The sequence below is a fragment of the Bombus terrestris genome, chromosome 17 (genome assembly GCF_910591885.1).
Source record: "Bombus terrestris chromosome 17, iyBomTerr1.2, whole genome shotgun sequence".
NCBI classification, from domain to species: domain Eukaryota; kingdom Metazoa; phylum Arthropoda; class Insecta; order Hymenoptera; family Apidae; genus Bombus; species Bombus terrestris.
The window spans coordinates 3,438,469-3,450,589 of NC_063285.1; positions in this window are offsets into that span (position 1 = coordinate 3,438,469).

A 12,121-nucleotide genomic window follows, 5' to 3' on the forward strand; every position below is an offset into this window, starting at 1 on the left:
TGGCAGGATTCTGACTTTGTTGTTGGTTATCTTCAAGTTGTAGTCCTCCTTGGAGATATCTCTCTCTAAGGACTTGATCATTGTTTGGATGTCGATGACATCAACAACAAATATTGGTGGGGTAGGTGGGGGGGGGTTCTCTGTGCGTGATGGTTTGATGGCGGGTCTGCGATTTCCATGGCGTCGTTTGAGGATTCCAATACTGCGAACCTGTTGTGAGTGTTAATTTGTATTGATGGCTGTTCGTTCGAGTTTGTTTTTGATGTTTCAATTTTGCGTTCTTTCGACTTATTGGCGTCGTTGGCACGGGGGGATCTGCTGCACTTTTGCCACGGCGGGGGTAGTGCGGTGTAGTTGTGTGTTTGCTCAGGAGAGCTTGGTCGTGAATGCTGGTCCATCATCGAGCTAGCTAATTCAATATGAATAACTAGTCGTAAGGCTATGAGGCAAAATTAGGGTTGGGGTTAGGTGCGTAGGATTTTCTTCACACTGACGGATAGGAAATACTTGGGAGGATAAGAGTACGCTATGTTCACTTTCGACGGTTGGGTGACACGTGTTACTTTCGAACTTCACTGGGCACTAGAGACACGTCTGCACGCTTCGGTACTCAACAGCGAATTGAACATGTTAATATAACTGTTAAAAAATTCCAACAAATGTCCAAATTGGACAAATTGTGAATTTCAATAAATAAATAAAAAAACAAGTTCCTGGCAAAAAAAAATGAAGTATTAAAATTACGATCAAATAATGTTATTTTATATAGGTTGGAGTTGATAATCAAGCTGATCCACTCGGATTGGCTATCACACCTTTTCTTTCTTATACAAAACGCCAAATCACACAGCAAGCGTCTAATCACTCGGGGTGCGTCTTAGAAAAATAACACGCGGTCGACACCTAAGACAAAAAAGCGTCGTCAGGTGTCGTACCAACATAACCTTAGTAACCTTTTAGTAACTAGCGGTCATACCAACTGAGCATTTCTCAACACTCCCCTTTGATCGCTAGTTTCTACAAGCCCCATAGCTTTGGTAAAATATTGGGTCTTAACTCTATTTAACCCTTTTGTTAGAATGTCGTTAACATTCTCAGAACTAGATATATAGGTATAATCCAGTATCCCTTTCGACACGCAGTTCTTAACATAAAAGTAACGCACTTGAACATGTTTAGAACTCTCGGCCACTACTTCATCCTTGGACCATGAGATCGCTCCAATGTTGTCACAAAAAATTTTGCTTGGACGCGGACAATATGACGATTGACCTAACTCCCTTAATAATAAGGACATCCGCACAGAGTCTCTAGCTGCCTCTTGCATCGCTACAAACTCTGCCTCGCATGTCGATTGAGATATGATTGGTTGTTTCTTCGACAACCAAGACACCGCTCCACCAGCAAGTATAAAAACATAACCGCTTCTAGACTTCCTATCTATTGCACAGCCTGCAAAGTCTGAATCACAAAACACCTTTAGAGGTTGCCCTGTCCTTTGGTATACTAACTTTAAGTCTTTAGTTTTCAACAGGTACCTAAAAACACGTTTCACTGCCTTCCAGTCAGACACCGTCGGATTCGCACATCTTTGGCTTAATTTTCCTATTGCGCACGCGACATCAGGACGGCTTACTGTGGCGATGTACATTATATGCCCCACAGCCTGTTCGTACAACTCATTGTCTACTGGTTCACTATCCACAATGTCTAGACCAGCCTCGTACTCCTTGGCTAGTGGTGTAGACACTCCAACCTCTTGAGCATTGTCAAACAGCTCCAACATTTGACTTATCTGCGTGGATTGGTCGAACACCACCGTAGTGCTGTTTGGCTTACTCAAGTGGATGGATAGGAATTGAATATCGCTTCCTAACATCCTCACATCTAGTTTCTCCTTAATCCCAGTTTTGAACGCGTGAATCATAGCCTCCGTACCGAATACAAGGATATCATCCACATACACAGCCACAATGAGATCTTTGGATGTGTTTACATACATGCATGGATCACTCACGCATGAGTTCAGATTCATATCTCTCAAAATACAATTTATATACTTAAACCACATTCTCCCCGCTTGCTCCAAACCATACAAACTCTTTTTGAGCTTACACACATACTGAGTTCTGTCCTTCCCCGGAACCTTGTAGAAATCAGGTTGCTCCATATATATGTCCTCATCCAAAGGACTGTTTAGATACGCGCACTCCACATCAATGTGTTCGTAACACCACTCATTCTCCGCACACAGAGCAAGCAATATCCTTAGTGTCCTACGCTTTACTATTGGACTAAAGGTTTCGGAATAATCTACTCCAGGCCTTAGCCAGAATCCTCGAGCTACAAGTCTATCCTTATGACTATCTGGGTCTCTTTTCATGACTAGCACCCACTTACAATCGATTACATTTCTGTTTAAAGGTCTTTTCACTATGTCCCACACATCTTTGTTCGCTAAATTTTCTAACTCCTTCGCAATTGCATCTGTCCACTTTTGAGCATCTGGCCCCTTCAGAGCATCGTGCACATTCACTGACTCACATGAACCTTGCTTTCTACAAGCTGTCGCAACACAGGCACAACTATTGCACGTCTTTGGTTTGTGCAATCTCGCTGATCTCCTAGGTACGATTGGTGCACTCACAACTTCTTGCTGACTGTTTTCATTTGTTAGGCTATCCAGGAAGTAGTCACTGTGTCCCTCATCGTTTTCACCGTCTCTTTTAGTCCCTATATCGGTTGTATTACCTCCTCCTCGGAGTTCGATGTCTTCAACGTCCCATATCCATTCGGTGAATCTCCTTTTGATATTCCTTGCATCCACTTTCATACGCTTATAGAGGAATACGTTTTCCTCGAACTTGACATGACAAGAAATTATTACCTTTTTGGTCTTCGATAGGTAGATTCTATATCCCTTGACCTGCCTGTCATAACCTACAAATATCACTTCATCCGCCCTGCTGTCGAATTTACCTTCACCTGGGGTTTTTAGGTACCAGACCCTGCATCCGAATACCCTTAGCCTATTGATCTCCCCTTGGATGTCGCATCCCTTACCTTTCCACAGTTCTAGTGGGATCTTATCTCCGATAGCAGTGGATGGGCATAAGTTCCTGATGTGGCATGCAGTGTTCACCGCTTCTCCCCACAGATAGTCAGGGAGTCCTGATTGGATTAGTAGGCATCTAGACATCTCAACCAGAGTCATGTTCGCCCGTTCTGAAACTCCATTTTGTGCAGGGTTCCTCGGAACAGTCTTTCTGTGCAAGATATCTCTCTCCTTTAAATAGTTCTCAAAGTCAACTCCTGTATACTCCCCTCCGTTATCTGTCTGAAGGGCACAGATTCTCGATTGATGTAGGGCTTCTACTTCCATCTGGTATTCCTTGAAGCACTTGAATACCTCGCTCTTCCTACTGATGATCCTAATGTACATGTACCTGGAGAAATCATCTATGAACGTTACAAAATAATTACGTCCACCTAACGATCTGCACTGGGCTCTGCCACTGACATCGCTGTGTACGATTTCTAGAGGACGTTGGCACATGTGGTGGGCTGTCTTCGGGAATGGCACCCTTGTCATCTTTCCTTTTACGCAGACTCCACATAGCTCGTCTTGTCTCTTGGACTCCTCCTTCACACTCTCTATAGGAATCTTTCTCATTGCATTTCCATACAAGTGACCCAATCTCTCGTGCCACGACGTCGTACCCTTGTATGCCCTTGCCTCAATGACCTCAATGTCTCCGTCATCCTGGCTAGGTTTCTCCTGATCATGCTCCATGGAGAGGCCTGCCATGTGCTCCTCCGCAGGTATCGTCTCCACATAATATACGTCGTCTCCAACCTTCGAGTTGAATACGACATCTCCATCATCGTGTGTTCCAATGGCTTCATCCCTAGTGCACACTGTGGTGACGCCCTTCTTCGCTAGTTGTCTAATCGAAATTAGATTTACGTCTAGCTCGGGCACCCATAGAGCGTTGGATAGGGATAGCGTCCAGCCACCGCAGGACTCCGCCATCTTTACGATGATTGTTCCCCTTCCCTTGACTTCCAGGTACCCCTTGCCGATTCTGATCTGTCCCGTCGCGGGCGTGAATTCTACGAATCGGTGTCTGTCCGATGTCATGTGGTTTGAGGCGCCTGAGTCCAGGTAACTTATCATCTCCCTACTCATATGGCTGATCGAAGATAAAGCCAGAGTCGATATAAGTCCCTTAGACCTTGGCCTTTCTTCCGATCCTCTATCTCTCCTGTTGTCCTCTTGTCTCCTTTTCTCCTTCTGGTTCCTTTCCTCCTTGTCTCCCTTTTGGTCTTGGCATTGATACGATATGTGACCCATTTTGCCACATTTGTAGCACTTCTGATCATGTGCGTCCTTTGTCTTCGGCTTGGCGCCATCTTTGTGCTGTTTGGACTTCCCTTGTCTCCGGGTCGCCATTGCGCTGCCCCTTTCGGATGATCCTTCCGCCGCATCGAATCTCCTCTCCTCGAGTAATAAATCAGATTTTATAACCCTCGCGCTCAGATCCTTATCGATTCTCGTTGTTCTGAGATAGGTTGAGTAATCTGGGTCCGCCACGAGGCCGGCTAAGAGGAAACACGCCCTAACGTGGTCATCGATTTTTATACCTACGCTGGATAATTTGTCGCATAGATCTTGTATTCTCCCGCAATACTCGGACACATCCATGCTAGGGGTCTTCTCCATTGTTCCTAGTTCTCGCATGCATAATACAATGTCCATCGACGTGAATCTTCCGTGGACATCTTCTAATGCCTTCCAGCACTCCCTTGCTGTTTTCAGGGTTCTGATATCCCCAAGGTATTGGCGGTGTACATGCCGGAAAATATACGCACATGCTTTGTTGTCCATCTTTATGCATTCTGGCTTCATCATTTCCGCTGGCGTAAATCCTGGCTGTACGGCATCCCAGCAGCCCAGAAAGACCAACGTAGCTTCCGTCATTGTTCTCCAGTACTCGTAATTTCCTTTCTTCAAGATTGGATTCATCTCCTTGTCCACATCGGCCATGCTTTTGTCACGTAAAAATAAAGAGAAATTTTATTATGAAGGAGAAGACTTTATTTTTATTTCGTTTATACAAGTATAAGACACTTCCGAACTCTAGCCGTGACCGTACGAGAGTGAGTCCCTACAATCTTTTTACTTTCGGTCATCTGTTCTCTCATTACCCCCCACTACCCTGTAGGCGTACGTGACCGTTGCTACGCTTCTGGAACATTTTATGGTAGGACCGTTAGGCCATAAATGAATCCTTAGGTACTCTGCCAATATACATTGTCGCCAAGGTCGCCATGTGTTCCTCTCGTCGGTGCATCGGGTGCGAAGTATGCCGACCGGGACACCATCCTGCCCGAGGTGTGTGTGTGTCCTGGTTTCTGATGTGATTTACGTTACACTTTCTTGGTCGGACATAGTGTGCTTTCTCCTCGGATAATTTCACAAAAGAAATTGAAAACTCAAAAATATATGTCTCTCCTGCCGCAGTTTACTGCCCTGTGCCCATAACCTGTTATTTTATATAGGTTGGGGTTGATAATCAAGCTGATCCACTCGGATTGGTTATCACACCTTTTATTTTCTTTCTTATACAAAACGCCAAATCACACAGCAAGCATCTAATCACTCGGGATGCGTCTTAGCAAATAACACGCGGTCGACTCATAATACAAAAGAGCGTCGCTAGGAGTCGTACCAACATAACCCTAGTAACCTTTTAGTAACTAGCGGTCATACCAACTGAGCATTTCTCAACAAATAATAGTATAGTAATAGCTCCAGCTAATACTGGTAAAGATAAAATTAATAAGATAACTGTAATACACACTGATCATGAAAATAAATTAATTTGATGATAATTTAATGAAAAATTTTTTATTATTATAATAGTTACAATAAAATTTAATGATCCAATAATAGAAGAAATACCTGTTATGTGTAAGGAAGTAATTGCAATATCAACTGATGGTGATGAATGAAATAGATATGAAGATAAAGGTGGATATACAGTTCATCCTGTACCTACATTAGGTGTAAATATATTTCTTAATAATAATATAAATAATGATGGAGGTAAAAGTCAAAATCTAATATTATTTATGCGTGGGAAAGCTGTATCAGGTGAACTTAATATTAATGGGATTAAATAATTACCAAATCCTCCAATTATAAATGGTATAACTATAAAAAAAATTATTAAAAATGCATGTCTTGTAACTAAAGAATTATAAATTTGATTACTATTAATTCATATACCTGGATGACTTAAATCTGTTCGAATTAATAAACACAGATGAACCAATTATTCCTGATCAAATAGCGAAAATAAAATATATTATTCCAATATTTTTGTGGTTAGTTGATATTAATCATATATTTATTGAGATTTATAAATTTAATTTATATTTTTAATTTTGAAGATTAATAGTTTTAGAAATTAACTTAAAATCTTTATATTTAAATATTAAAGTATTATGTCTGAAAAAGAAATAAATTGTGGAAGTTAAAATTTTTCCAATACTAATTATATATATTTCGGACGCAGGTCAGGATTGTGGGTGGGGGTGTTCGGTGTATCTTCGTTGGAATTAGCCATAGGTGCGGTGTAACAATGGTTGAGTTTATTGACACAAATTAGGGAGATTTACAGCGTCGATAGATAATCGCAAGGTTTCGATATTCGCGGCGCTATGACAATGGTCTCGGCTCCGGCAACGTTTCCGCGGTCAACGGATACTGGGCTTTACCCTTCGTTTGCGTCTAAGTTACACTATATGTTAGAGCACGGGGGCAATTATTTCGTATACGAAAGACAGGTCGATTACTGATGAGATCGCACTAGAGAGTGACTCTCCGTCGCGGTGACGCTGTCGAAGAAAACTATGATGGATGTGCCTAAGGGCACGAGATCATCGGATTCGGGGAGAAAAGTCTTCGCTCAAGAGGTGAGGGAAATTGACGTTGCTGTTAATTGGTCAATTTCCATGTTGGTGGTTAGAGAAAGATATTAGCTGTCCTTGGGGAAAGTTGCTAGCGAGAAGCGTCGTTCGTGGAAGGATAGATTTCTCTTATCTTCCCGTAGTTGGGGCACAGGCCATTTGTCTATTTGAGAGACTTTGTGTAATTGAAATTTAATATTCGTAGCGGGTCCTCGCCCAGCTAAACATATACTGTGAAGATGCGTTGGCATCTGGCAATCGTCTTACCCGAAGGACAAAGTCTGCGTGTGGCGAGCCACGGGACAGAAATCGTTGAAATGTTTACCGTCGTGCCCCGTCCCAAGTATTTCTTTTAAGGAAAGCTATAGAGTTACTTCATGCCTCTGTTAGATAAAACGTTCATCCCCTTGACCGCGATTACGTTCGGCGACTGGTTGTCGCCTCGACCCCGAGCTCACTATCATAAATCTCGAATAAGTACAGTCGGATCGAATGACAACGGTTTTCTTAATACGGCTAGGGTGAAATCTAAATTACAGTACTAGGTGTCTTCCCAAAGTTCCGAGGAGAAGGCTCCGGTATATGTCGGTATATATATATATGTCGGAGATGAAAGAACACCGGAACCCCTCCTTGGATTCGCGGGAATACCGTAACTTTGTAACTTAGCATAAACAAATGTCGCTCCGATTGTTCGAGATTTATGATCATGAGCTTGGGCTCGAGGCGACAATCAGTCGCCGAACGTAGCCGCGGTCAAGGGTTGAACGTTTTATCTAACAAAGGCACAGAGTAACTCTATACCTCTCCTTTAAAGAAATAGCCGTAGCGACACGTGGCAGTAAATATTTCAAAGGTTTCTGTTCCGTGGCTCGCCACACGCAGATCCTATCCTTCGGGTAAGATGATCTTCAGATGTCAATATACCTCCGCAGCATGTTTAGCTAACTTAAGGACCCGCAATAAATCTTAAGATTTAGTCAAGCAAAGTTCTTCATTTAGACAAACAGTCCTTGTTGCAACTACGGGACGATAGGAGAAGCCTATCTTCCACGTACGATGCCCCCGTCAACAACCTCCCCTCAAGGGCGGCCAGCATCTCTTTCAAAACGCCGATATGGAGATCGACCAATTAGCAACAGCGCTAATTTCCCTCACCTTTGGAACGAAAGCTTTCTTCGACGAATCCGAGGATTTCATGTCCTTAGACCCACCCATTATAGTTTTCCTCGACGGCATCGTCGAGACGGAGAGTTACTCTCCGGTACGATCTCGACGACGATTCAAGTAACTCTCGGATACGTAGTGATTGCCCCATGCATTAACATTGAGTACAACTTAGACGCTAAAGAAGAGTAGAGTTCGTCATCCCGTTGACCGTGGATTCGTTATTTAGCCTAGGATCATCGTCATTAGCTTCTCGAGTATCAAATTATCGCGATTACTTGTCCAATTCCATCATGGTCATGTTTGCACTAGTAAATATCTCCTCTATTGCATAGTGATCACATCTAGTGTCAATAGGGATTCGTTTACGCCCTTAACCCTAACTCTAATCGTAACGCCAACCCGACATATATATATATATATATTTACCAGTCAAAATATTTTAATTACTGCGTGTTATACAAAACACGAGAATTAAGAAAAGAACCAGAATGCTGTTACCTTAGAAAACTCTCTCGTTAAAAATCTATGAAAATAAATTACTATTAATAACTATAACGTTAATTTCAAATTAATAACGATATTAACGAAATACTTAATACAGATACAACTGAGAAAGTGGTTTCAAACTTTTAACTAGTAATGTATGTGCATTTCATTTAGAAATAAAAAACGGAAACATTCGATAGTTGCACAAAAGGATCCCATGCATAATTGCACAGTCGTCGTTCTACCTGCGCGACGCTTGACGTACCGGAAATCGAATATCACTGAGACAATGCATCAAGATAATAAATCAAAAGTAAAACTGTTTTATCTTTTACTCTTTCTAAATCATCCTTTTACTAACGTGTTTGTGAGATCTTTCTGAAAAAGATGAAACCAAACAAATAATATGGATTATATTTACTTATTAACATGTATTTAATTATTATTTATAACGTAAGCAAATATGTATATTGATAAGTTTCATTGATCACAAATAAAATAGAAAATTTAGATCTTTGGGTTAAAGGTCTAAGCTTGGGATTAAGATGAGGTTAGGTTTAATGATTGCCGAATGCTTCGACTCTCGTCACTTTTTTTCTTTCACTCGCGTTTAGCCAAACCGGCTAGCAGCGAAAACGTTCAAAACCATAAACATGGATAGAAGGCTAAAAAGGAAGCACCCAGCAGACCTCACAAATGATATGACCTAGCGAAACCGAGTATGGTACCCCGCTGGGGGTAGGCACCTACATGTTAATATAACTGTTAAAAAATTCTACCAAATGTCCAAATTGGACAAATTGTGAATAGAAATAATAAATAAAAAAAAAAGAAAAAGAAAACGAAAACTCACATTATCCTCTTCTACGTTGAGCATATCGAAGATCTCAGTTTTTAGAACAGTCTCTACCTCCCTATAACTGCAACACTTGAGTTTCAACTTTTGTGCAAATACCGAATGTTTCTTATATGTGTGAGGTGGTATGTCGTGATAGGTGCAGAAGGAATACTCCGATGTTCAACAAAAAGTTTATTACTTATAACAATCAACGAGTCAACAATTCATACGATTCACACTTAACGATTAACCATCGAGAGTTTATAATCGCGTGTCTCGGCTTGTGTTTGCGTCGCTATGATACTGAACCTTTCGCACTTCGCGGCTGGAGGCAGAATGACTCTTTGTTCGAAACCGAACGGATTCTTTTCTTAGTTGCCCTTCGATATCCCTACTACACACGCGTTTATTAGATGTAATCTAATAAACGCGGCGGTTGCCGCGCATGCATTCTTCCAAACATTCGGCGGAAGAACCATAGGAATATCGATGGCGCATTAGGCGCGTCGGCCTTACGCTTTGAAGATATAGCGCTTTGTGTCGCGAAGCCGTTGGAAAGTTCCGTGCTCGTGTGCCGCCACATGTGTTTTTGGAACCTAATTTCCAAATTGTATGTTATATAAAATATTTTTAAATATATCGTAATGAAAGAAATCATTGTAGAATTATATCATACGATGAGTGCAATGGCAAAACGACATTCTCCTATGCGACTCAAATTACTGCTACAACTCTTGGAACATATTGCCGTACTTCTTCCATCATCATTAAATCAATTAGAACATGATCAACTTAAAACTACTGAAATGTGACAGTAAATTCGAAATTGTTTATATTGAATGTATTTGCTTATGGAAAAAAATTATAACTTCTCAAATTTATCGATAATAGATGAAGAAAGTTTCATAATCTTCTGAATTTTCAAACTTTAAATGCTGCTTTGTAATATAACGCCAGACAATTAATTAGTGATATTTTTTTGATAGGGAGAATTAATTATTAATGCTGAGATGGAAGATCTACAAAATTATATAATTATGGATGCTGTTCCGCCGTCTTGGACAAAAAGAGTTTACTCTTCAAAATTAGGATTAAACAGTTGGTTCACGGATATGTTATATCGAATAAATGAATTATCTGATTGGACTGCTGATTTTAAGGTAACCATTTACTTATTTTTTACTATTATTCTAACTTTTATTATTGTATAAAACAATCCTCTATTAATATCGAAATATTTCAGTTTATGAAATTGATAATTGAATCCGTGGCAAATTTTGATGCCTGGAATTCAACTCAAACTGGTAAAATAAACATAGCAAAATTGAATGAGCGACAGAATAAAGCTTCGTTCAACGCACACGATTGTTGCTACCCATAAAAAGTCGACTCCTGTGTCACGAACGGCATACTTCAAATCCGATGGACCGATGATGGAGATAGAGATGTGGCGGCCTTGGCGACAATGTATATCGCCGAAGTGCCTAATGAGTCATCTGTATCCTAACGGTCCTTCCACCGAATGTCCTAGAAGTGTGACAACGGTCACGTACGCCTACAGGGTAGTGGGGATATTGAGGGATGACAAACAAAGAAGAAACAGATGTTACCGAAAGTCAAATTGTAAGAGCTTCAGTCTTGGAAAGTCACGGCTGGAGCTCAGAACAAAATCGCAGTCAGTGTAAATTCAGAAATAAATTCTCTTGTTTTTTTGTTATCTTAATTTTTTCTTTTCGTTCGAGCCTCCTGCTTTTTATTTTACGTGACACCTGGATGGACCTTGATCACGCGGCCCAAAGGCCATTGCATGGATGGTACGTTATCCTCCCTGAGGACTACTACGGTGCCTTCTCGGATGTCGTGACTGCCCTTGCTCCATTTGTTTCGGATGTTCAGCTCATTCAGGTACTCTCGATGCCAGCGGCGCCAGAAATGTTGTTTGATAAGGCTTGAAGGACTGTAGTGGCCAATGATGTGAGAAGAAGTGCTCCACTCAGTTCCAGCCTTGGAATGGTTTGTGATTTGAGTGGAGCCATCTTTGACCTTGCAGTGAGGAGTCGTGTCCAGACATGACCATCCGGAGTGATGGTGCGAAGGTAGACGCATGCCCCATACGCCCTTTCGCTGGCGTCGCGACGTAATTATTAAAAACATTACTCCGCCATTCCTTCAAACGTATGCTTTATTTTTATTTTTCCTCACTGTATGATGTTAATATCGAGTATACTTGCACATGTACAATGGTGAAAAAAAGTATTTGTACATACATATCGTTATCTTTCAATGAACCTTTTTTTTTGGCGAAGTCCACGATTTCTTTTTGTAGCATCAACTTTTTTAAGCCGTATGAAAGTACTATTATATACATTATTATATTATATATCATATAATACTATTAAATACATGTGTATATACAAATATTTTAAAGTATTAATAAATAAAGATATCTTAATTGTATTTTTAAACATTTTTAATATTTTATTTCAAGTACATTTATCTAAATAAACTCACTAGTTTTAATCATTAACAAAATTTAGTTACAATTTGTATAAATTTTTTACGGAGTAGTAATAATAGATTTTTCACTAAAACTTTACAGATCAGCACGAAGAGAAGGTGTGTCGAGAAATACTCAGTTGGTATGACCGCTAG